The 27,693-nt window shown below is 40.6% G+C and overlaps 4 non-coding genes and 1 pseudogene across 4 annotated transcripts; 4 read left to right on the top strand and 1 right to left on the bottom strand.

Annotated features, from left to right (window-relative positions):
* Positions 1-4,663: 4,663 nt before the first annotated feature.
* trnan-guu (transfer RNA asparagine (anticodon GUU)) lies at positions 4,664-4,737 on the top strand. The gene has a single exon. It is a non-coding gene; the product is annotated as a tRNA-Asn (tRNA).
* Positions 4,738-8,922: 4,185 nt separating this feature from the next.
* trnai-aau (transfer RNA isoleucine (anticodon AAU)) lies at positions 8,923-8,996 on the top strand. Its single transcript has one exon. It is a non-coding gene; the product is annotated as a tRNA-Ile (tRNA).
* Positions 8,997-15,676: 6,680 nt separating this feature from the next.
* LOC115038424 (uncharacterized) lies at positions 15,677-15,854 on the top strand (annotated as a pseudogene).
* Positions 15,855-18,666: 2,812 nt separating this feature from the next.
* Positions 18,667-18,748, bottom strand: trnap-agg (transfer RNA proline (anticodon AGG)). Its single transcript has one exon. It is a non-coding gene; the product is annotated as a tRNA-Pro (tRNA).
* Positions 18,749-23,680: 4,932 nt separating this feature from the next.
* trnaf-gaa (transfer RNA phenylalanine (anticodon GAA)) lies at positions 23,681-23,753 on the top strand. Its single transcript has one exon. It is a non-coding gene; the product is annotated as a tRNA-Phe (tRNA).
* The last annotated feature ends 3,940 nt before the right edge of the window (positions 23,754-27,693 follow it).

Genomic DNA, 27,693 nt, shown 5'->3' with positions numbered 1-27,693 from the left:
CTGGTGCAACAGCATGGTGATAAAATGAAGCCAATTGCATATTTCTCATCAAAACTTGATAGTGTGGCCTGTGCGCTACCACACTGTGTCAGAGCAGTCATAGCAGCATCTATGGCAGTAGAAGTAAGTGCAGCCATAGTTTTGTTTCATCCACTTGTGCTAAAAGTACTGGGGGAAAACCCAGACAGGCTATGCAGTAGTTACACAAAACACAGTGTTAAAAGCAGAAAAATTACCCTCCCACTACTCAGCACAAGCTGCAGAGTTAGTGGCATTAACAGAAGCATGTAAATTGATGAAGAATAAGGAAGCCACAATTTATACGGACAGCCAATATGCTGTCGCTACAGTACACACTTTTGCACAATATTGGAAAAACAGAGGCATGGTTACCTCTACAGGTAAACCAGTAACTCATGCTGAACTGTTATCAGGCCTGCTGCAAGCAGTGCAGCTGCCGAAAGTCATTGCAATATGTAAATGTGCAGCTCACACGACAAGCACAGATGAAGTTTCTTTAGGAAATGCATTTGCAGATAAAATAGCAAAAGCAGCGGCAGCAGGACAGGTTCAAGTGCTGACTGTGGAAGAATGTACAACTTTAGAGGACAATACATTAAAAGATATGCAACAACAAAGTCCTAAATCTGAAAAAGATATATGGTTAAAAAATGGAGCGAAGTTACTAAACGACATGTATGTATGACCAGACGGCAAACCTATCCTACCAAAAAATTTATACAAGTGGGCGGCAATATTGAGCCATGGTGTAACACATGTCTCAACAGGAGGGATGGTAGGACAGATACATCAGTATTATACCACTTATGGATTTAACTCTTATTCAAAAAATTTTTGTAGATCATGTTTAACATGTGCAAGACACAATCCTCAAGGGAATTTAAGACCACGTAGAGGGCGATTCCCTACGCCCTTCCCGCCTTTTCAAAATGGATAGAACTTTTTCCAACAAAACATCCAGATGCGATAACAGTAGCTAAGGCACTGTGTAAAGACATAATACCAAGATATGGAATTCCTGAGAAAATATATATAGTGATAATGGCACACATTTTGTAAATCATACAAAAAAAAAAACAAGACACAAACCAAGTAGAGGAGACCGATTTTCGACTAAAATGACTCCTAAGTGGTTATCACGGGCCATCGGAGGATGGTTGGTGACTATATTCCTGATAATAACCTTTCTGTTAGTATGGTACCTGTGGATGCCACCCCAAGGGGCCCTAATATGACCACCCCGGCTGAAGCAGAAAAAAACGGAACAGAAAAATGACACCATAGGAGGCCTCATGACTGGCCACAAAAGTACTTATAACATACAAATTGTTAACCATCATGGTGAGATAAACGTTGATGAATGGTTCCAAGTTATAACAGGTATTTCAGGACAAAGCAACAACTGGTTACTCATGGTAGAACAAGCTACAAACACGACTATGGGTGATTGTGTAGTGTGTATGGGTCCTAGACCGATACTACAAATAATACCTGCAATGATTGATAAAGCATGTGTTGTGGAAGTGATGAATAAAACAAATCCGAACATCACTTGTGCAAAGTGGGATTTTGTGTTTCCCGTCACTATGTCAGAAAAAGAGAAACCTATTTTTTCCAACAGAGTTGCACCTGGAAACTTCTCCTGTATAAATCTAACAGGAGGTGGAGAGCCCTTGGGCAATCTCTCTAGTGAACGGTGCTCTGAGATAATAACTGTGACTAAACATTTCAAACCAGTGCCACGAGGGGACATTTGGTGGTGGTGTGGTGATGACAAATTATTTGACAAATTGCCTAAAAATGTGAAAGGATTTTGTGCTCTAGTAACACTATTACTACCAGTGTCCATACACCCTATCTCTGCTAAAGAACTCACTGCTAACTTATCTAGTGTTTTGCCTGAGCAATGGCACCGCAAGAAAAGATCTGCAGCCTGGTTAGCAGACGGTGATCCTACATATATTGATGCAATCGGTGTACCACGAGGTGTTCCAGATGAATACAAATTAGTAGATCAAGTAGCAGCAGGATTTGAGTCACTTTTATGTTGGTGGTGCACGATTAATAAGATAAGATAAGATAAGATAAGATAAGATAAGATAAGATAGACTTTATTAATCCCTTGGGAGGTCTCCGTCAGGGAAATTGTTGTTCCAGCAGGTACAGCACCGACAAGAACAGTAAAAGAAAGCACACAGTTTGAAATATATAAACAACAAATGTACAACCATAAATATTCAGTTTTAGTGTCCCATCTTCTCCAATCCCTCTTTCTTCCTGCTACTCCTCCCCCTCCCACCTAGTGCAGAGTTATACAGTTTTATTGCTCGGGGGACAAAGGAGTCTTTGAATCTGTTGGTTCTGCACCTGGGGAGAAGCAGTCTGTCACTCAACAGGCTTTTCTGTGCACTGATGACAGGCTGCAGAGGGTGACTGGCGTTGTCCATAATAGCCAGCAGTTTGTTTGTTGCGGACAGGATCAACTACATCCACTACAACGTTCAAAAGTTAGGTAATTGGACACAGAGTGGCTTCGAAGTGGTACATGGACAGTTGTCTGCGACTTCTCTCATGGCTTTCCAGAACAGGATAGCCCTGGACATGTTGTTGGCTGAGAAAGGAGGTGTGTGCTATGTTCAGAGAGCAGTGTTGCACGTTCATCCCCAACAACACAGCTGCTGATGGCAGCCTTACTAAGGCCATAGAGGGACTCCGAGCTCTCAATGGCAAAATGAAAGAACACTCTTGGGTTGACACCTCAATGTGGGATTCCTGGATGGATGTCTTTGGAAAATATAAAGCTCTAGTGTCCTCTGTTTTGGTCTCTATGGCAGTGTTTGCTGCAATTTTAACTTTGTGTGGATGTTGTTGTGTGCCCTGCCTGCGTTCTCTTATTAACCGTCTGATTACTACAGCAATTTCACCTATGGAAGATAAAGTGGCTCAAATGTACCCCTTGCTGGATGGCGCTTTTCAAACTGATGAGGAGCATAGCACAAAAAAAGACTCTGTTGAAAATTTGCTGGATTTGTTCACTGGTTAACAAGATGAATATTAAAGACATGACCTCCGAGTGTAAACTTTCTTGTGCTCATAAAAATGATCTCGCAGTTGAAAATCTTCATGAAGTGACTGAGTAGAGTGATATGAGAATTTGAGCAAGAATGTGATAAACAGGAGGGAAATGTTAGAAAAAATGTACATAAAATGATTATCACAATGTTGCTAAACTTTTACTAACCCTGCAAGAATGCAGAAACTTGTGTTTTTCTCACAGGAGCTGAGATCATATCTCCGGAAGATAAGCAACGACCTTTGAAGAGGAACATGAAGACAGGGAGGAGACGGGAACCAGATTACTTCGGTTATGAACTAGCTTCTCAAAGTGTTTGGTGTGTCATGTTTCAGAGGTGTACCTTGAATATGATTATACAATAAGCATCTATCCACTACGTTGCAGCTGTGTGTTCCCCACCCTTTAGAGCTGCAACGTCATGTAACTAGGGACCACCCTAAGGAAATAAAGATGGGAGAACAGAGGAGATACGTCAGAGCAGGTAGAGAATGTAACTGAACATGTCTCTGTCTGTTCTCCTTGCAAGTAAAATGAGCACTGATGTCCTTTGTCTTTCTTCCCTATGTGTTTAATAATGTTCTAGGTGGTTTAAACCTGACATATATATTTCTAAAATATAAAGAAATATGTCAATGAAATAATTTCTATCTGTGAAAAAAAAAATCACATTTGTAAAAAGATGCCACACAGTAATTGCACATGATTGGATATTTTAAGGACTTAAAATGGTGTAATGGTTAGCACTGTGTACTTTGAATCCAGTGATCTGAGTTCAGCTCTCAGTGGAACCTCTGCCATCTGATTTAGTGTGAGAGGGATTGAGAATAACCTTCACCTATATAACATGTGAATAACATGCACCCACCACCCAAAACAGAGAGGAGGCTTCATTAGATGGTTTTTCTTTTCCTCTTCTGCAGTAGCTCAGAGTCTCTGTGGTAAGGTAAAGGTCCAAAGAGGATGTAGATCAGGCCGCCTGGGTGAAAACCAGGAATCCTGACCGCTAGACCATATGGGACTCCAAGGCACTGGATTTAGGCTCCAATCTCTTCTGAGACGTGGGTTCGAATCCCACCACTGCCAGTTGCCCCAGCTGTGCGGTACGCTCTCCATCTGAGCTACATCCCCTGCATGGTGTGGTAGCTTTAGCAGCTTTAGCTAACCAGACAGCTTCTGAGCTCCTGTGACAGCTAAAACAGCGATCTGTCTGATGAAACCTTCTGGATGAGGGAGCACATCATCTGCAAAATCCTCCAGAAACTGACCTGGAACCCCTCCTCACCACGGCTCTCAAAATAATTTTAATAAGAGTTTGGTCTAGACCTGCTCTATATGTACTTGACGTAACTTCATTATGATGTTTTGACGTGTGTTTAAAAAAAGAGGCCAAAGCATTAGGAGTTTACGTTTAAGTGGCCTTCAATGGCTGCTGTTTTCTCATCACATGTACACTTGTGTTCACTTTGGTAATTTGGTATGATGACTACACAGGATAAATTGCTCCAAGCTGAGGGGATAATTGAGAGATCAGGGTGTTGCACAAGATAAGTGCTTCCTGTGCTTCATGTCTCTGTGGAGCAATCGGTCAGCACGTTCAGCTGTTAACTGAAAGGTTGGTGGTTCGAGCCCACCCAGGGACGATCTTTGTTTTAAACCCTTGCAGACAGGATTTTGTTTGGAGTTTGTTCGGAGGAGGTTGGATGCTGCACGCTGACTGGTTGTGTGTCCAAGCTGCTTCAAGGACATCTTTCTGCCATTCTCTGCTCCAAACATTTGGACTGTTTTGAGGAGTGACAAAATGTGAGACGTGGTATTCTTGCAGTGAAGCTGGCAGAAGTATGTGGTAGTGTGGCTGAGCAGTCCAAGGCGCAGCAAAACATATGATGATATGATAAAATGAATGATAAAAATGAAGATTTGAAGAGGGAATGAAAATAAAAGTGATGAACTGTGGATGGCAGCCTGCTGTTGATCTGACTGAGGTAGTAATTTTTTCTCATGCTGTTTCTCCTTTGCTGGTGCCGCTGTGTTACATTTTCGGCAAAACGTACTCATCCTCTCCATTTGCCTGCATTAAGACCTCCAACTCCACTGGGTTGAAGTAACTGGATCTTTTTTTTTCTCGGTTGTCATGGTGAAGGGGCTCCATTGATGATGATGATGACAAATTTATGTTATGGGGTCAATTACCTGTATTTTTCAGTAAAACTGTTTTCCCTGACCGGGAATCGAACCTGGGCCACGGTGGTGAGAGCGCCGAATCCTAGGCGCACCAGGGAATGTGTGGGCCCTAGACGTTGTATTGGATGGGATTTGAACCCAGGACCTCCTGTTTACTAGGTAGGCACTTTGACCAACTAAGCCACAGCACCACAAAAGAAGTACAAAGAAGTACAGAGGATCTGAAAATATTGCAAAATAAGTGGCTGACCATCACTCCGACCAAAGTTTGGCTGCAAGAAGCTACCATTGCTCTTGCTTCAGTTGCCAAGAAACTGTAACTAACAACCAGACTGCAAACCTCAAACAGCTGCATAGTGTAACGTTTAGCACGTCAGGGATTTGAACCCAGGACCACTTACACCCTAAACGAGAATCATATGCCTAGACCAACGAGCCTTGTGAACTACAGAGTTCATGACAAAAAAGTGGGAGGAGTCTTTGATCCCTTTGCTGTCATTAGAACCTTTGTGACATCACAGAATCAGCATCTCCTTTGATGGTTACTGATGGAACGTTTGTGGGTTTGTTTTTTTTTATTAACCTCATTATTTACACACAGCACATTCAGGACATTAATGTGACAGTTTATTATCCTCTTAGATGAGTCCTAAAAACAGCACTCAGCTGTGTCATATTTTAAGGCCGTGCAGATTACAGAGATTCTCCAACATGCTCTGTAGCTCCCCACCTGGGAAACTTGGTCCATGAAAGCAAACAACCGTCAGAGTCAGGCCGACCACAGAGCCTGTTCTCCTGATCAGCCTGTTCAGTCTCTGTGTGCCTCCCTTTTTGTTGCTGTCTGCTTTAGTTTAATTTATTTCCACATTAGAAGGACACTGATAAAGACTTCATGATAAAACACTGTGCAGGGGAAGTTAGAAGTCAGAAAATGGAAATATTAAAAGCATCAGAGTTTTCATTTTCACATTATTAGATTATTTATTATTTGTCAGTGAATTCAATCTCTTCACGTTCTTAATGAATTTCACCACCGGGTGTCGCCATCCCTTTTGGTGACGTCACTGCCGTAAAAGCTAAAAGTCCGAATTTAAAATAAACACTAATGCCAGATTAGAATAGAATTCATGTGTATTTTATATTTTACTAACTGTAGCAGTGAAGAAATACATGTATTATTTAATTCAACTGCATATGTCCATAACTTCTAAGGACGTCTGGGTGAAAACCAGGAATCCTGACCGCTAGACCATATGAGAGATGCAACCATGCTAGCATGCTGTATTTAACACATTTTAGTGTAGGTGGATGATAACATCTTCATATTAGGGCGTTTTGCCAATGACCTGTATTTTAAATGAAATAAAGCCATTTTCTCTGACTGGGAATTGAACCCGGGCCGAAGTGTTCCAAGCATTCTAATGTTCATGCAACCATTTTTGTGGACGATCCAATGAACCCTGTAGATCTCAGGCTGATGGTGCCAAAAGAACCACATCATCTGAAAAATCCTTCGATCTTCCACGAGAAAATGGCGTCTTTGACTGCCTTTTGGACACACAACCAGTCAGCGTGACGCATCCACCCTCACAATATTTCATGGTGTGGTTGAAAGAGGAGGGAGAATATTGGAAATGTAGGTCAAAACCCAGGATTGAACCAGGGACCATTTTATTCCAAAATGTATGAGGCCCCGGGTTCAATCCCCGTCATCTTCAGCATTGATAATGAAGCACAGGAAGTGCTTATCTTGTGCAACAATCTGATCTCTCAATTATCCACTCAGCTTGGAGCGATTTATCCTGTGTAGTCATCCTACCAAATTACTGACTGAACACAAATGTACATGTGATGACAAAACAACAGCCATTAAAGGCCACTTAAAAGCAAACTCCTAATGTTTTGGCCTCTTTTTTTAACTCACATCAAAACATCATAATGAAGTTACATCAAGTACATAATTTCATTAAAATAATAAGTTTCCTGAAACCACAGTCTTCAGATTTAGCTCCAGGTGGTTCTGACCACACCAGACGACCAGTCTGTCCACTTCCTGTCTGTAGGCAGACTCAATCAACTCTGAGTATGTTCACCTTGTGTTGCGCGTGCACAACCTCTATAAAAAGCCATCATCAATGGAGTCCCGTCACCATGACAACCGAGAAAAAAAGATCCAGTTATTTTAACCCAGTGGAGTTGGAGGTCTTAAAGCAGGCCCATGGAGAGGATGAGTACGTTTCGCTGAAAATGTAACACAGCTGCAGCAGCAAAGGAGAAACAGCATGAGAAGAAATTACTACCTGAGTCAGCGTCAACATCTGGGCTGGTTTACAGCAGAGTGGTGCAGCGGAAGCGTGCTGTTCAGGTGACAGTCTCCTCTGGAATTGAGGGTTCCAATGTTGCTCCTGACAGTCTGTGCTGTTACCCAGCTTCTTTGTCTGAGGGCCTTCTGGGGAAAGATCTTTGTTGTGCTTTAAGTCACATTTGTCCTCATGATTGCTTTCTGACTTACGACTGCAAAAGCAGCCAGCTGAACACCAAAGACGAACCCACGTGTGCAGAGCACCCCTCGTGATGTTTGCTGCCACCTGAAGATGTGGTCTGAGGACAGTCTGGTCTTTAGACTGAGCAGTGGTTCTGCCTTGGTTGTGGTTCTGTGTTCAGTGGATCAGCAACAACCACAAAATTCCTCGCCGGTGTTCAGCTCACATTGGTCTGTCCAAATAAACTGTGCTGTGTGTAAATAACGAGGTTCATCAAAACATCTTACTGAGATGCTGATTCTGTGATGTCACAAAGGTTCTAATGACATCAAAGAGATAAAAGGCTCCTCCCACTTTTTGGTCATGACCTTCACCGTAGAGTGCACTAATGACAATGACGGCCCTGCCATGATTGATGTTTTACCCATCGCAGTATCTTAGAAGCATGAAATGCTTCATGAAATTTTCTTCCCCAAATACAGTACAAACTACAAAAATTCTGTCACCCCTCTTTCTCTTGTCATGATAACACTGTGAGAGATGTGAATTTGAAGCCTTCACTGTGGGACTTTGGAGAAGTGGATGGTGAACAGAACAGATGCTTCATTATAAATGGTGGAGATGACGGGAATTTAACTCGTTGGTCTACGGCAATGATTCTCGCTTAGGGTGCGAGAGGTCTTGGGTTCAAATCCCAGACGAGCCCCTTGGCATTCTGTGTAGCACATTTGTCACTTTAGTGGATGGAGCTCAGAGCCTCTGTGGTTTGGTAAAGGTCCAAAGTGGATGTAGCTCAGTGGTAGAGGACATGCCATATTGTGAATGAAGCTCAGAGGACAGTCATGTATTTGCATTAAAGTTGATATCTTTCTATAATAATCCATTATGGACTGCTGCACACTTTCATATCAGTAAATCCAGCGTGTTTTAAAGAAGTTCAGAAGTGTTTCAGAGTTTCTGACATGGATACAGACAGACAGATCCAGTGTCCCAGAGAGACAAGAGTCCCGACACTCCCTGATGAATTAATGGTCAATTAATCTTGATCAAACTTGATTTACAAAGTTTGATTTATTTATGACAATTATTTGAATTTCAAAACTGACAGACAGGTGGTTATTGTGTGAAGTTTTATAAAAAGCCAAAAAAGACTTTTATAAAGGTAGGTTAGCTCAGCTGGTTAGAGTGTGGTGCTAATAATGCCAAGGTCATGGGTTCAATCCCCATACTGGCCACGAGCAGCTTCTCACGGCTATGTTTTGTTCTCTTCGTAGTCTGAAGTCTTTTTCCAACCAGTGGAACTGCCCCCTGGTGGTCATTAGAAGTGCAGCTTAACTTATCAGATACAACAATAACACAAAGTTACAATGATCAGAGTGCTCCCGCTTCCCACAGTCCAAAGACGTGCATGTTGGCTTCATGGTGAGTCTAAATGGCCTGTAGGTGTGAAAGTCAGTGGCTGTCTCAGTGTCTACCTCTGTCACTTAAAGAAGGTTTGTGCGCTACAATCAGAGACAACACGCTGGAAAGGTGAGGAGCCCCTTTTCCAGAGAAGTGGAGCCCCTCTGAGCTGGTGGCAGACCAAGGCTTCAGTCTGCACACATCTTCCACATGTGATGGCACACACACTGTGTATTGTGGCAACATCCGTCTCCTCAGAGAGAATCTGCTCTTTTCAATGGGGCAGATAATAACAGAGAGAAGAAACATAAAAGCCCTCAAAGCTGAGCCACTTAGTTTTTCTGAATGCCAATCTTCACTAAAGATGAGCTGAAACTGTTAGCAGGATCTGGTTGCTGTGAAGCCCCGCCTCTGTGTTGGGAGGCTATAAAAGCCAGACTCCCTCAGCTGATGCTCTCTCTCCTGGATGGCCTGGATCCTGTTTGGTTTGAGTATCTTATTTTGACACACACGTCTTTCAATATCCAACATTTTAATCTCACACTGACTTATTGGTTTTGTATTTGATTGTTATGATGTAGTGTACAATAATTTGTGTTTTGAGCTATCAGTGTGGCCCTCCCTTCTTTGTTGTGTCCTAAATGAGCGGGTCATAACAAATGGGGGCTCTGGGGTATTTTCTCTGTGTATGTGTGTGTTGTGTTAGATTTTCTCTGTTAAGTGTAGAAATGTTTGGGCTGGTAGTTTTGCTGTTTTATAATGCTGCTTTAATGAAGTGTGTTTGTTGTTTTTGTATGCTGTCCGTGTGGTTAGCAGCAGTTGTCTCGGGGGCACCTTCTGTAGCATTGGCTGGGGCAGTTAGCCTTCCACAATGCAAGCGGGTTTTAGGTGCGTAAGTACCCACCACCAGTACGCATACGAAGACTAGGGTGGAGTTAGGCAGTTTAGGGGGGAGGCTCCTTTCTCTCTAAATCCTCTCTATGGCTGTTCACTGTCTAAGTTGTAGCACGGTCTCTGTTGTTTATTTTATTTATTTTTATTTTTTTCTCTTTTCTGTCAGCAGGAAGTCTAGTGACCATAGTAATCAGCTGAGTTTTTGCAGCGTCCTGTGCTGTAGTACACTGTCTCAATTTAAGAAGGGTTTGTTGACTTGGCTTTGCACTTAGGCTGGAACGGAGCTGAGCACTACTAGACTTAGTGATAATGATTGTGGCTATGTCCATCCTGATGCTGTTGATGTCTTCTGTGCCTGTGGGAAATTCCATTTGACTGCCAGGGAAGATGTGATCTGCAAACTGAAAGTGTAAGAGCTCGTAAATCACAGGTCCCAATGCATGATGATGGCATATACTGGAGTGCGATGTAGCAGAGCTTACTTTTAGAGCAAACACTCCACAAGATGTTGTGTCTTGTTGCAGTGGGTGAGGCACAGTGTCGCAGGTCCACTGGGACACTTTGACACCCAGTTTTCTCATCAGGGCTCTGAGGAAAAATGTGTGTTACTGAAGCAACCAACTCAGTTAGATGAACAAGAATGTCACTGGTTTGTGAAAATATAGTATACCTTGTTGTCTCCAAACACCTTTTGATCTTTGTAGGTGACTCTCCCATGGAGTCAACAAGGAGAGATTTCTTTTTTTGATGGGTATATGGCCTGTGCATAAATAAATATTTATATATAAGCCCTATTTTTTTGTCAAAGGAACGGTCATTGACACATGGGCCTACTTACCACTAGAAACCAATGGTGACAGTCATTAACAACACCTATAATCATATCAAAGGCAGAGGCATCCAGCTGAGGGAAAGGGAAAAAAAAAAAATCAATGACTTTTCTAGGTTCATTATAGCCCATCTAGTGTGATAACTGATGGCTCGTAATTGCAGCACTGAAAAAATTAACTCTCAGCTTTTCAATATCATAGCCGTGACCAGCACCACCACCACCACCACCATCATGTTGCAGCACACCTTAAGCCTTTGAGTCTTTCTCTGCCACATAGCTGTTATGGCAAAGGTGTACATGTGGTAGACCTTTTCCTTTACCACATGCTGCCTCACCATGATATTTAGATATGCATTTATCACCTGCAGTATAACATTACAAAAAAAGATTACTACTTTGCAGGGAGAAGCATTATGCCTTGGTAAATTCAATGAATATGCACCTCACTCTCCAGCTGGAAGATGTCCTTGTGTGATATTTTGTATGGCCAAACTTTTGCCAGCAGCACCTGGCAATCATTGCCTCCCCACACTTTTGTGATACCTGTAACACATAGCACACTTAAACAGTGATGTTAAGTTAATAAAAGGTCATTGTTAAGTATATATCACTTACATCTATGCACAACAGCGTCTACATGGTCCATTCTGCACAAGGCTAGAGACTCCTGTGAAGGTGGTCCGGGTGAAGGTGAAGATGCTAAATACAATGGTGTATGATTTGTTAAATCTAAGGGTGATAGTACAGAGGATGGAGCAGGTGGTCATTTACAAGATGATTTGAGAGCCGTACCTGAGGGATGATTACTGGGTTTTTTTGAGAGGTCCAGCAGGGCAGCAGAGGGGACAGGGGCAAGTAGAGTTTTTTTTTTTTTTTTTTTGGTGGTTCTTCATTGGAGGATTTTATTTTGTGGGGTATGCAGGGTGTTGGCTGTAGGAAAGGTTTCAGGTGGTCTATGTTGATTTTTGGATGTTGGGTCCCATTGTCATCCACCAGGTCTGCACTTTTGTTTTTGATCTCAAGGAAATGCGTGTCGGTCATCATGGTTTGCAAAATGACATCAATATTATAGAAGAGCTACTTTTAGACTGTGCTGAAAACTTTTCTTTTAATTACAGATTCACCTCTGAATTGTCCCATTCAGGTCTTCCACGAGGCCATTTGTTGGTGGTGATATGGCGCACAAAGACTCCTATCCACATCCAGGAACTTGAAAATCTTGAGATTCAGCTGTTTAAAAAAACATGAGTAAAATTTAGCAACAATGCATTGCACAGAATGTAGACAGGACCATAATGGTTCTATCACCAAGCCAACACGAACCTCATTCACAAATTCTGTTCCTTGATCGGTCAAAATGCACTGCGATGCACCAAACCTATAAAAAATTTTAATAATGCACTCGGCGACCACCTCGGCACTTTTATTTGGGATGGCGTGCGCCTCTGCCCATTTGGTGTAGTAATCCACCATCACACACGTAGCAGTTGCCATCATCAGTGGTCGCCAGTTGTCCCACGAGGTCCATTCCCAACAAATCCAGAGGACGGTCCACCTGAAAATCAAATTATGTTCTCTTATCATGAACTAATCTTTTACTTTTTTTGTTAAGTATTCAGTAAAATGAAAGCCTTGTGACATACATGTATCGGGATATATTCCTGTTCCTTTTTGAGGGAGAGCCTGCTGAACTGGCATTTTGCACACTGTGAAACCTGATGGTTCAAAAGCAGATTTTGGAAATGCAGTCACAATCGACAAATAAGCTCAATATATCATACACTTCAATCAAATAATTCCATTTACCCATTTGTCCAAGTCTACCCCCATTCCAGGCCAGTAAAACCTGGCGCTGATGGCATATTTGGTTTTTTGGGTTCCACAGTGGCCTCCCTCTGCACTGTCATGGAACTGCTTGAAAATGTCACTGGCCTCCTCCACACCAACCACCACTCTCCTGAGCAACTCCGTATCGTTTTTTGACAAAAGGTAATACAAAGTATCACCTATTGTAACAATGTGGAGTGCCTGTGAATAACATAATTGTATATATGTATAACATATTTCTGTTCCTTTGTTATCCCAGCAGGATAGGAACCATTTTTCTTATAGTTGACCAGCTTGTCAAACATACACTTGTCCATTTTGAACGCACATGAAACGCCCATGCTGGCCACCTCAATTTATTGCCTCTGAACACCTGAGAAATTGGCTTCGGTAATGAAGTTGCACCCTTGCCCAGGTGGGAATTGTGTTGTCTCGATCAGACAACGCAGACAAGAGCAGAATAGTTAATCATAATAACTCCTGATTTATAAGATTTCAAAGGATCTAAGCAGCACAGAAGGCTGTGCTGAAGGCTCTGAAGGATTCAGAGAGTCCAGTCCTTAAACAGGAACAGGAGGAGGACCAAGTACCAGGACTGGAGGAGACCAGGAACCCTGTGAGGCCGTTTCAGGTGAAGAGTGAGGATGAAGAGATGAATGAACCGGCCAGGAGCTGTGATCCACAGAGTCCTCTTCAACCAGATCCAGATCCAGAGGAAGAGGTCTCAGACTCCTCTGATACTGAAATCAGTGAGAATTATTCTAATGAAACCAGAGTGGCCCAGTCAGATGTTAAAATAGATGAAGGTGATGTAAATGTTAGAAAATGTGACAGCAATGAAAACCTCAGGGTCGATCTAAAATATGCAGGGGGTCCAGGACCCCAAAAAGGTTGAGAACCACTGGTTTAACATATCGGCTACTGAACATAGTATTTAGCTGCAACATGTATTTAAGTGTTTATAGTGGCTGCTTCCGGTTTACAAACCTCTGAACTTATTATTTATTCACATGATAACGATAAAAGCACAAAGTAAGGGAACTAGCATTACCCGCTACAGCAGGCACAACATGCTGTATTAGCATCTGAGGCTAGCAGTAGTTAGCTGCCTTATTTACGGACGTTAACTACATTGTAAACACACACCACAACTTAAGAAATAAACTTAATATAACTGTATGAGGCGCTTTTGCACTTTGCTCACCTGTAGAACAGAAACAGAGACGGTCTTGGGTGAGTTTCGGCCTTCTGTGCTGCTATCCTGCTACAACAGGACTCCAGCGGCCGTCCGCCTCATTACAAAGCCGAGACTGACACCTTCTGACGCAAATGGGTACTGCCCTACAGTTACCTCAGGTGAAGGTGAGTGTTTTATAAGGGACACAGAGCGTTTTAAACTATATTAATGAGAAAACATAATGGTGTGGGGGGGGGGGGGGGGGGGCAAGAACTAATAAGAAATAATTCTGGATATAATCTGAACGTGCAGGGTACCACACTGTTCTTACAAACTGGATGTCCCATCAGGAGACATGACCTTAACTGGAAAATGTCAGGAGTTTTTCAGCAGCACTGATTTACAGGAAAACATGGAGAATGTCATTTATCACTTTGTCCAGTAATGTGTACAGTTTTCACTGTGCTGCTCCTGAATCAGTGATGCGGTTGGTTGTGTGTGTCCCGCCCGGATGAAAGTAACACAATCAAATTGTACATTTTTATATACATAATACATTTTTGTATTTTTATTTTTTTTTTAAACATTGGACAATTTCCTCACTAATTCATAATTACAGATCTATAATGCACTTTAATCATTTTATTTGCTTCAAAAATGTCAGAAGTACAAGCTTCAATGTGGATCATCTTGTTTTTATATGATTACAATTTTGCAATGATTTGCAAATAAACCAGGGTTAGGGTTCGGAACCAGCCTTCGTTGTGTTGTTCTCTTTATACTCTTGTCTGTCATGACAATACAGAATCGTTGTGTTTTGATAAGCTGTTACCTCGCAGAGTGCGGCTGCATTACTCTCGTCCAGACAGGGACTTCCAACATTTACGCCAGGTTTTCTCCAAAACCATAAAACTGAGTTAAAAACTAAATTGCCTATAATATCATTATAAATATGACACAGGAAATGATAATCACAATGTTTAATCCGACAAATTAACTTTTAGGTCTCGGCAATAATTTAGTAGAAGTGTGACGTAGTTTCTCTGGTCTGGGGAGTATTGCTTGCTGAGCGTGGTGACGTCATTTAGTGCGTCTGCATTCTTGCGATTCTGAGTAAATCGCCATGTTACATTTGTCCTGTGTTACTTTGTACCGGCTCTCCTCAACGTGTTACTGCCATGTTAGAGCTGAAATAAGTTAATTGACGCATTAAAATCATCGCGGTACTGATGATAATCCCGTTAGCCGGTCTATGACGTTTTCCATTGTATGTTAGCATTAACATACAAGCTAATGTTGGGTTAAAGTACTTTTAATGCTGTTTTAAATATACGAGTGTTCAGTGATTTGTGGTTTTATTCTGTGGATGACGCAGTTACTCTTTCATTTTATTATTCTCTCTTTCGGTCGAAAAAAGCCGAGTCCAGTCGAGGAGAGCCGAATCTTCAGAGAATCCGTGCAGACAGGGGGGTTATTTTGATGGACACACCATGAGGCCAATCACATGAGAGGACAAACTGATGTTTTCACAATAATATTCAGTTGGTAAATTGACATAGATATGAAGTTTTACAGGTGACAAAGAAGAGACGTTTTCTTTGCTCTACAACGTAACTTTGTGAAAATAACATGTCTGCGGTTGTTTTCTGATCCCTCCTTCGTTTCTTCATGTCTTCTGTTTGTGTCTCTCTCTCGGAGTGATGTTGTTACTGAAGCCGACTCTGACCCCTCACTGAGCGGGTCGGTGCGAAGAAACACTCCGTTACCTCAGACAGCTGAGCGGTATCGCTTCTCGGCCTTTTGGCTAAGATCAAGTGTAGTATCTGTTCTTATCAGTTTAATATCTGATACGTCCCCTACCCGGGGACCATATATTAAATAGATCTTTGGAATAGGGGCTTGCTCCGTGCACTCCACGCATCGACCTGGTATTGCAGTATCTCCAGGAACGGTGCACTCCCTCTGTGTGTTCAATACAAGTCCTGTTCAGCTCAACATCACCTTAAACACATGATGTTGTCTTCATGTGTGTAACGCTGAGTGTACAGAGTGTTCATGTTCAGTTTATGGTTTTAGAATCAGTGATGCATTCATGTAGAAACATCAGTTTAATGTTGCAGCTGGTTTCATCAGGTTATATTCTGCTGACCAGACTGAATCAATAAAGTTTTGTTTCAACACGTCATCGTTTAAATGTTGGTTGTATTTTGCATTTGTCAGCTGAATCCACAGAGTGACTGAAATGATGAAGTAAATCCAGGAAAGGAAAAACATTTGGCTCTGAATCTCGATGTAGATTTGAACAAAGAGCTCCAGCTGAAGAAAACAATGCTGTCTGTTTCCAGATGATGAAGAACTCAGTTCTCAGTTGATTCTCAGTTATCTCCATCTAGTGGACAGATGGTAGAAGTTGATTCCTGAAAAGAGGAAGTGACTTTTCCTCAGATCAAACTGTTGAAGGAGAAGGAGCAGCTTCTTCCTCACTGACTCACTCAACCTCTGTCTCCTGGGTTTGGATTTGAGCATGATACACACCTCATTTATCACACAGTGAGACATAACATGGTGCAGGGAGAAGGGAGGGAGCTGATAAGTTTAGACTTCTTCCCACTCCTTTTTTAACACATAATTTCTAACCTTTTTATATTGTTCAAAACAAACTTAACAAAAATCAAATGGTGATGTGTGTTTAGGTCCATCTAAAATAATGGGAAATAGTTGTGTTGTTTGTTCTTTTCACAGTGTAGCTGATAGATACATTTTTCTAACAAACCCAATACAAAATAACAAATAATAAAAACAATAAGGTCAATCTTCCAGTTACATGACAGCCTGCAACCACAAAGGCAGCCCACCAACTTGGAGAGCAGCAGCATTGATCTTACAGGGATTTGAAGTCATCATCTTGTGCCTTCAGATGTGCAGTCAGAGATACTAGGATAGTCCAATAGTCCTCCTGGAATTCTGAAATTGTCTGTGATGTGAAGAAATGAAATGGATCATCAGAAAAACACTTCCTGTTGCACCACAGAGTATGTGAGCGTTTACCAAAAGTGCAAACTGATGACCTGACTCTGACGTGAGTTGAACACACAACTTTCTGAGCTGGCGTCAGACGTGCTGCCATTGAGCCACACAGAATCACAAAACTGTGTCCAAACATTTGGAGGAGAGAATGGAAGAAAGAGCTCTGACACATCACAAAAGCACATCCAGAAGGATACTGAGATAGGACTTTCAGAATAAAGCAGTAGAATAATTATAGTATGGTATCAGGGTAATTATGGTCCACACCAGGCTGCAGCCTCTCTGTGTGAAACTTTGGTTGTTGTTCAGCTGCAGTTAATCATTATTTTCACACTTTCGCTGCTGGTTTGATTTTTCTCCTCTTCGCCATCTGCTGTCGCTTTTTAGACTCCATGAGTGTGACTGAGTGTTTTTCCTTCCTCTACAATACAGACGCAGAATGCAGAGAAACTGGCAGTACTGATGCTGAGCTGCTTAAAGTGTCTGTCTTGTAAACAGGACATCCTTCAAACCCCAGCAGAGCTTCACTCTCAGTGGAGTTCCTGCTCATCACTGAAACAAACAGATGAGAATCATCACTTCCTCTATCTGCCATAATTTAGTGGTTGGTGTTGTGTTTAGTATTGATAATTGACTGCTTTCCACAGGACAAAAACTTTGGTAAGAGTCATGATGGCCACTAATTTTGGAGACATAACACAATGGGCTTGTCAAGGATTTGAACCCACACCCTAAGCAAGAATCATACCCCTAGACCAACGAGCCTTTCTCAGCATGACATTTATGGCATTCAAAAATGTTTTAAACCGTATTTATCATACAATAAGACTTTTTCTGAAGGGGAGAACTTCTCAGTCATCAAAGATCTCACACAGAGCATTGATCATACACTACAACATTTATAGTTCAGTCAGAGAACCAGATCTGCAGGACAACCACAAGAAATGACAGAAAAACCACCAATCAGGACTATTCATCAAACACAGGATGATGTTCCCTCTGTTCCTCAAAGGGACTTCACCAAGATTGAAACCTGCCATGTCAAGCCGTCTCTGATCACTAACATCATTGGCTGGAACTCATATCAATCAGATATTTCTATATTTGGACGATGTGCTTTGACCATCAGGGGACAATTTGTTCTGTAACATTGCTGACAGTATTTAAACAAAGTTATCCCTTACATAAAAAGGAAAGAATGTTGATGTTCATAAAAAAAAGAAAGAATGTTCGGGTACATAAAATAGAATGTTCTTGTATATAAAAGAAGAATGTTCACGTCCATAAAAAAAGAAAGAATTTTTGCGCCGCAACAAGATACCACCTTTCTTCCAAAAGCTCAAACATCAGCTGCTCCAGCTGAGGCTTGAACTCACAACCTCAGCATCACTCTGCAGGTTACTGTCATATACCGCCGCTGGCTGATTGTGTCACTGAAGCCTGTGATGGGTTTCTGCTAACACACGTCACAGCAGCACATCCAGCAGTAGAAGGTTCAGGTTTGAACCAGCTCGAGGGATCTACTTTCCTGTAGCTTACTTCTTGTGTTTAGTTCCAATGTTTACTGTGAGATCACTTCCCCCTGAATCCTGCGATTCACAGCTTCCACCAAATGGAGCCAAATAAGACACAAAACTTGTTGTGATGTGAGTCTGAAGAGCTGCTGCCTTTGATACATCAACTGATGATTCTCAAACATGCTGTGTCTCTCCCCAAATGGGAAACTTGGTCCATGAAAACAACTAACTGTTGTTGGCAAGATTTGAAACTGCGCGAGAAACCCCCAATGGCTTCCTAGTCCATCACCTTAACCACTCGGCCACAACAACACTCCCATCACTCAGCCTTCTCCAGCCTGGATAGTTTCCACAGTCTCGTTGTGGAGTTATTAGTTGTTTATGTTGTTCTGTAAAAAGCTGCATCAGTGAAACATTCATTCATTTACTTGTGTCACTCCGGTTAATGAGCTGTTACAGAAAAACACACGTGCTCTCCCCGTCGAGGAATCGAACCCCGGTCTTCCGCGTGACAGGTGGAGATACTGTCCACTATACTAATGAGGAGCTGCAAAGGTCCATGCGAACATTCTTTCTTTTTTTATGGACACCAACATTCTTTTTTATGTACGTGAACATTCTTTCTTTTGATGTACGTGAACATTCTTTCATTTTATATACAAGAACATTCTTTTTTATGTACATGAACATTCTATCCTTTTTATATACACGAACATTCTTTCTTTTTTTATGGACATGAACATTCTTTTTTATATACATGAACATTCTTTCTGTTTTATGGACATGAACATTCTTATTTAAGGACATCAACATTCGTTCCTTTTTATGTACGCGAACATTCTTTCTTTTTATATACAAGAACATTCTTTTTTATGGACATGAACATTCTATCCTTTTTATATAGACGAACATTCTATCTTTTTTTATGTACCCGAACATTCTTTTTAATGTACACGAACATTCTTTTTTTTATGGACACCAACATTCTTTTTATGTACACGAACATTCTTTCTTTTTTTACGTACACCAACATTCTTTTTTATATACGCGAACATTCCTTCTTTTTTTATGTAAGGGAACATTCTTTCTTTTTTTAAGGACATGAACATTCTTTCTTTTTATGTACACGAACATTCTTTCTTGTTTTATGTACACCAACATTCTTTTTTATATACACGAACATTCTTTCTTTTTTTATGTACACCAACATTCTTTTTTATGTACGCGAACATTCTTTCTTTTTTTATGGACACCAACATTCTTTTTTATGTACGTGAACATTCTTTCTTTTGATGTACGTGAACATTCTTTCATTTTATATACAAGAACATTCTTTTTTATGTACATGAACATTCTATCCTTTTTATATACACGAACATTCTTTCTTTTTTTATGTACACCAACATTCTTTTTTATGTACGCGAACATTCTTTCTTTTTTTATGGACACCAACATTCTTTTTTATGTACGTGAACATTCTTTCTTTTGATGTACGTGAACATTCTTTCATTTTATATACAAGAACATTCTTTTTTATGTACATGAACATTCTATCCTTTTTATATACACGAACATTCTTTCTTTTTTTATGTACACCAACATTCTTTTTTATGTATGCGAACATTGTATTTTTTTTATGGACATCAACATTCATTTTATATACAAGAACATTCCTTTTTATATATACGAACATTCTTTCTTTTTTTATATCCACGAAATCGCATACATAAAGAATTTTGGCAACAGAAAGAATGTTCGTGTACATAAAAAAGAATGTTGGTGTACATAAAAAAAGAAAGAATGTTCGTCTATATAAAAAAGAATGTTAGTATCCATAAAAAAAAGAATGAATGTTCGCATACATAAAAAAAAATGTTGGTGTACATAAAAAAAGAAAGAATCTTCATGTCCTTAAAAAAGAACGTTAATGTCCATAAAACAGAAAGAATGTTCGTGTATATAAAAAAGAATGTTGGTGTACATAAAAAAAAGAATGTTCTTGTATATAAAAAGAAAGAATGTTCATGTCCATAAAAAAAGAAAGAATGTTCGTGTACATAAAAAAGAATATTGGTGTCCATAAAAAAAGATTGGATGTTCGTGTATATAAAAAGGATAGAATGTTCATATACATAAAAAAGAATGTTGGTGTCCATAAAAAAAAGAATGAATGTTCACATACATAAAAAAAAATGTTGGTGTACATAAAAAAAGAAAGAATCTTCATGTATATAAAACAAGAAAGAATGTTTGCGTACATAAGAAAGAATGTTGGTGTACATAAAAAAAGAAAGAATGTTCGTGTATATAAAAAAGAATGTTCGCGTACATAAAAAGGAAAGAATGTTTGTGTATATAAAACAGAAAGAATGTTGATGTCCATAAAAAAAATGTTCGCGTACATAAAAAGGAATGTTGGAGCAAAACCATTTCCATTTCTTATATGGTGGGTGTGCTTAGGTGTTTTTTTCTTTAGCAGGAAAATATAAAATAAAATAAAATAAAACGTAGAAGTCAGCTGAAACAAACTTCCGTCTTCCTGCAGGACCTGTAGCAAATATTCACCGGCGTTCAGGTAAGAACTCTGCAATTGTCTTTTCTCTTTTTGCACGTTAAACTGTTCTTAAACAACATTTAATAGACATGATTAGCAGAGTCTTCCTTGGAAACTTAAGTTTGTTACATCTAACTGAGCTGTACTCAGTCAGCCTGTACAGATGATTCAATAACAGCTGAGTTATCTTTAGTCCAACAACTGCTGTCCATTTCTACCACAGGGAGCCACAGGCTTTAGAGTTTTCAGTCCTAACCCTTGATTGTCAAGCAATCATATTCCCATTTTATGCAGATTTTTCATCCTCATCCACGCTTTTTCAGGAGTGGGATTTGAACCCACACCTCCATTCAGAGACCAGAAATCCTTCAGCATAGGAAGCTCAACTGAAGTCTGGTGCCTTAGACCACTCTGCCATCCTGACATACGTCCAGCTGCCAGTCTCTGATGAGGAAACAGAAAAGTTAACACTAGCTTTGCTAGAACAGCGTATTGTGGTGGACACTGGTGGGGAATAGAGACATGACAGGCGGGACGTGACAAACTGGAGGAAATGTTCCTTTTCATTCTGATCATCCTTTCTTTATGGACTACAAAGATCTGACATTCAAAAACACCCACACATAAAGTAATCATTAAAACCCTGCATGGAGTCATCATGAGCAAACACCAGCTGCTGTTTTCACCCAGGTGGCTGCTACATGGGTGAAACTTGTGACTGTGTCAGCAAAAACATTTTTCTGTTAGGAACTCCCAAATGACTTCAAGGACTCCGCAGCTGGCCAGTACGGGGATTGAACTCATGACCTTGGCGTTATTAGCACCACTCTGTAACCAGCTGAGCTAACTGGCCTGTTTATCATAAATGTATGCAAAAAAAAAAACAGCTATTTGTACTTTTTGGACAATACAGCACGCTAGTATATTAGCACAGGGGAGTTATCTCAATGGGTAGGCTGCTGGCTTAGTATGCATTAGTATCAATAATCTTCTCAGCTGTTCTGAATGGTGACAGTGGGGCAGCCTTTGTGTTCACATCTGAATCACATGTGGTTTTGGAAATTCTTCAAAGGAGAAATTTCATTCTGTGAGTATCGTGACATCTTCAGGTGATGTAACAAAGGCAGCAGCTCTTCAGACTCACTTCAAACCTTTGAGGAAGTGACACACAATTGCGAGGAGCACACATGTTGACTTCCTGCATTCAAACCCCAGCAGTGCTTCACTCTCAGTGGAGTTCCTCCTCATCACTTCAACACAACCATCACTTAATTACACCTGAATTACAGCTTTTACTTTCAGTCCTTGAACCCAGGAGCTCTTGCACCCAAAGCGAGAATCATACACCATACACCAATGAGCCATTAGCTGCAAGACTTTAATGGACATTGATCATACACTACAACATTTATGATACAGTCAGAGAACCAAATCTGCAGGACAACCACAAGAAATAAACCACCAATCAGGGCTATTCATCAACAACAGGATTATGTTCCCTCTGTTCCTCAAAGGGACTTCACTAACATCATTGGCAGGAACTCAAATCAACCAGATATTTCTTTATTTGGACCATGTGCTTTGACCATCAGCAGACAATTTGTTGTGTGACATTGCTCACAATATTAGATCCTGATATAATCTTGTGAATCCACAAGTATGCCTTTCTTTGTGTGTGTACCAACAGCCTGAGCTCTGGTTCTGACTTTGTTTTGATGAACCTCATTATTTACACACAGCACATTCAGGACATTAATGTGACAGTTTATTTTATGCTAAAGAAAATCCTTTATTACTCGTTGACTGACTGGTATTGGAGTTGCAGAGTGTTAGAATAAATGTACATAAAATGATTATCACAGTATTGCTCTACTTTTACTAACCCTGCAAGAATGCAGAAACTTGTGTTTCAACAGGAGCTGAGATCATACCTCTGAGCATATCTCACTGTTCTCCTTGCAAGTAAAACGAGCGCTGTTGTCCTTTGTCTTTCTTCCTTGTGTGTTTAATAATGTCTTAGGTGGCTTAAACCCGACAGAGAGCAAACCTCAACCATTACACCATGAAACCCCATGGTGTAATGGTTAGCATGCTGAACTATGAATCCAGTGATCAGAGTTCAACGCGCAGTGGAGCCTGTGCATTCTGAGTTACTGTGCTGTTATTCATATCAACAATTTTCAAATAACAAATTCATAAATTTCCTTGTTAATGCACCTGATGGAGGAAGGACTTATGTATAGACAGGAAGATGAAGAGTCCTACATTAAAACAATGCAAAAGGTCAGTCAGTAATTTGGTAGGATGACTACACAGGATAAATCGCTCCAAGCTGAGTGGATAATTGAGAGAACAGATTGTTGCACAAGATAAGCACTTCCTGTACTTCATTATCAACGCTGAAGATGGCAGGGATTGAACTTGGGGCCTCACACATTTTGGAATACATTTTCAGTGCATATTTGTATTTTCACTGCAGTTACTCTGAGACGTTTTAACAGCTAAACAGTGTTAAATAAAAACTTGGAGGTAATTAATGTTTTTTGTTTTCATTGAGGGGAAGTTAAAACAGACCAGGAACACTAAATAATGGGCGGGGGGTGAAAACAACAGGAGGGTTAAAGAGCAGTGTTAATTGTCAAAAACAAGCAGAACTGTCACAGAACATCCAGCAGACCTGGAGCCATCCAACTGAAATAGCTCAGTTGGGAGAGCGTTAGACTGAAGATCTAAAGGTCCCTGGTTCAATCCCGGGTTTCAGCATCGGAGGTAGTATCTGAGTGAGGTTCAAGTTCTGTTTTTTTTTTTTTTTTTTTTGGACGTACATTTCCAATATTCTCCCTCCTCTTTCAACCACACCATGAAATATTGTGACGGTGGATGCGTCACACTGACTGCTTGTGTGGCCAAAAGGCTGTCAAAGACGCCATTGTCTCGTGGAAGACTGAAGGATTTTTTCAGATATTTTAATTTAGGACTCTACAGACATTTCCAATCATCATCAAAATGTATTCTTTAATTAAATGTTCCCAAATTTCTATTAAAGGCAGCATTATTGCAGCAGGCAGCACCCTATGGTGGAGGTCATGAGAAAAAGTGGGAGGAGTCTTTGATCTCTGTGATGTCATTAGAACCTTTGTGACATCACAGAATCAGCAGGGTTTATTGGAGTTCTGTGTTACAAAAAAAAAGTAATCTCCCAAGTAAGTACTGCTTCCAACACAGGTAATATTGTGTTTATTATTATTATTATTATTATTATTATTGTATCATTAATATTGTTTTATTTATTTATTATTTAGTGAAAATCTTAACTGTGAGGGGAAAAAAAAAAGAACATGTTCACATCTCTTTACATTATAAAAACACATTTAACAACAAAGAATACACCATCTTTAAGGAGTCTGGTCTCAAGGGGTGATCCAGTCACACAGCTTATAAGCAGCCCAATCCTGGGGAATTTTGAATTCCAAAGTCCATGTGTGACTTAAACACAGTGTGAATCTAGGATTGCTAATTTCAATGTGTTTGAACATGTATTGGGAACTGGGAATGGAGAGTCATCCAGGAACTCTATTCTTGGTGATGGTTCCAATCCGGACGGGGGAGGTGAAGTCAGCCCAGTTGCCAACATCAAAACATCCTCCAGAGACACAGCAGCCTGACCTTCTGCAAAGAAAAACCTTCAGTTACATCTTGCCAATGTATTTTCTCAACAAAGTTGAAAAAAAAATTGTGATTTACAAACCTTCACAATCAAAGACACAGTCTGCCCAGTAGTCCAAAGTTTGACTTTCTTTAAGTCTCCTGTTACTTCCTGATGGACTGAGGGCAGGTTTGAAGAGTCTCAAGTTCCAGACCAGTGAGTGGCTTTTCAGAGTGGCACAGGACAGGGGCCAGAAAAGTAGGCTGTTGCTGCAGTGCAGTCAGAAACTGAAGAGCTGAAAGACCATCTTTGAATCTAAAAAGTGACCACAAACATTGTTTCACATTTAAATTACCTAAAGAAACCTAAATGTTTTCTAAAACGACTATCCACCCAAACATATAGAAATTAGTAAAAATGGTTGTGTTGAACATTACTGATTTAAAGAAGAACTCTGTGTCTTGCTTTGCACTTGGCAGGATAATTGTTACTCTACAGACTGCAACAATTACGCACACAAACACAAGACTGGAATGACATGAGCACCTTTTGATTGGCATAAGACAGAGGAAGGGGAGACAGACATCACACAGCAATTATACTAAACTAAGGCACACATTGTGATACACTGACTCAGCTAAAAAATATACATTCTTAATAAACCACAGAGAGGGATGATGAGGCATTTCAAACTAAAATATCTTAAATACAAAAAAATAAAAATCACATCTTCATTACAAATATGATCTTACCGGTCAATAATGTACCATCGGAGGAAGTCTGACACGATTTCTTTCTTTTCTTCAACAGGAGCAACATGTCTCAGACAGCCTGCTGTCTGTAAACATTGTGCTGCATCTCATGATGCATTCTCACAGAGCATCCACTGAAGAAACATTCTCAATCTGAAAGAAACAAAAAGGGACACAAACACTCATATCAATAACTATGTACAGTGTGTTCTGTATCTTCTTGCCTACTTTTTATTCCATGACACAAGATTTAATTCTGACATACAAACAATGAATGAAGCCAATTCTGTGTATGTAATAAAACAGAACAAAACTGCAGGAACAACATAATACTCTGTCCTACCACACCATAGCCTACTCTCACCTCTTTCAAAGCTTTCCTTATTTCTTCATCAGTGATCGAATCAACTGTTGGCCCACAAGATAATGAACAAGATGTTGTGTCAGGAAATGCGGCCCCAGACCTCCATGCACTGCTGACACAGCAATCATCTTTCCTGCCAGGTAGTATTCATCCTCCCTGACAGCTGTTCATGAATTTATGTTGTAAAATTAAAACTTATCCCAGATTATATACTATAATGTATTGAGATGAAACATGTTTTTGAAAAATAGTTAAAGCAACAAAGCGTATGTCATGTGATATATAAAGTTAATGATCATTAAACATTAGTATTGTTTACATCTAACCCTGTTCATACCATTTGCATTGTACACCAAGAACCGATGTCCTTCTGGTCCATCAGAAATGGGCCGGTCTTTCAAATGTTTCATCAGTAGAGTTAAAAACTCTCGTCTCGGCCCACCTGTGTCAATTCCTTCTTCCAAAACAGCAGCATCATCGGTGAATTTTACCAGCATGTCACAGGTTTCAGAGTATGTTGTACTCTTTAAACTTCTGACTGCTCCCTCCCAAACATTAGCCCTTGAGATGTTGAACCTGCTGCCTCTTCCATGATCAATAGGATGTGACAGGTTTGTAATAATGTCTGGTAATGTAATGCCCATCTCCTCCCTGCAATGACATTTTTTTTTTATCTAATTAGTGCATATTCCAGACAGTGCACAATTTGATACTTTTACAAAAATGATTTAAATACCAAAAATGTTGTACAGAGAAAAAACTGGAATGTCACAGTCAGCAGCTGTCAGCTTACATTGTTGTGTGTTGTAAATTCCTCAAATTGACTATAACCAGCTCCTCCTCGTCCTCTTCCTAACACATGGTGGATACAGGTCTGTGTATTTCCCGTTGGAATACACGGTGCACTTTAATTCACTGCATGTCTGACAGCGGCTTCAGCTAGTTAGCACGATGCTACACTTAGCTTTTTTAGCATTTTCCGGCTGTTTATTAGATGTCTCCTGTGCGCGTGCTCCTTCCACCTTGTCCGTTCATCAACGTTAAACATTCTACAGATCGTCAACAATCGTACACAACCGCGTAAATTGGCTCAAGTTGTTTCCACAAAACGGCCAAAACCTCGAACAGAACCAGGCTCAGGGTGGCGGCCATCTGAGAGAGAGAGAGAGAGAGAGAGAGAGAGAGAGAGAGAGAGAGAGAGAGAGAGAGAGAGAGAGAGAGAGAGGGAGGGGGGGGTAGGCAGGAACATGTTGTTGCATGAAGTTCATGGAGTTGAGCTGTAATACACAATTCATGTTATATGGGACCAGCAGGTGTTGCAGGAACATGGGATGGTGATGAGTCACCACCTGCAGGATGAGGACAGGGAGAGAGAGGGGAGAAGCTGGGAGAGACAGAGACTTTGGCAGAACATGGTTAGTAAATGCAGTATAAATGCTTAGAACTGGGTGAAACTGTTGTTTTTTTTTTTTTTTAAGAAGGATGGTTTTTATCAGCGCATGCAAGGAGGGAGTTAGAGAGAAAGAGGGAGAGGGGGAGAGAGGGTGACAGGGAGAGACAGAGAGAGAGAGAGAGAGAGAGAGAGAGAGAGAAGCTCAGTCCTTCCCCCAGCAGCCTAGGCCTACAGCAGCATATCTAAAGAGTAGAGGACTTTTTAACTTTACGCTCTGTCATACAGGAAAGTTTTAAGCCTGGTCTTGAAAGTTACTAAAGAGCCCGCCCCCCGGACTCCGGACCCCGTAAATTTGTTTTGTCCGTGGTAAAAGTTTTTCTTATGTAATTTTGATTAATAAAATGTAAAAATGTTTCCCAACATGTAAAAGTGTTTGGCACTTTGTAATTTTGTTTTGCACTTACCGGCCACCGTATAAAACAGAGCAGGAACACTAAAGTAAGGGGCGGGGGGTGAAAACGACAGGAGGGTTAAAGAGCAGATTCTCT

The sequence above is a fragment of the Echeneis naucrates genome, unplaced genomic scaffold (genome assembly GCF_900963305.1).
Source record: "Echeneis naucrates unplaced genomic scaffold, fEcheNa1.1, whole genome shotgun sequence".
Lineage (NCBI taxonomy): Eukaryota > Metazoa > Chordata > Actinopteri > Carangiformes > Echeneidae > Echeneis > Echeneis naucrates.
Note: the sequence above shows the minus strand (reverse complement) of the source record. Positions and strands in the feature narration are given on the sequence as shown.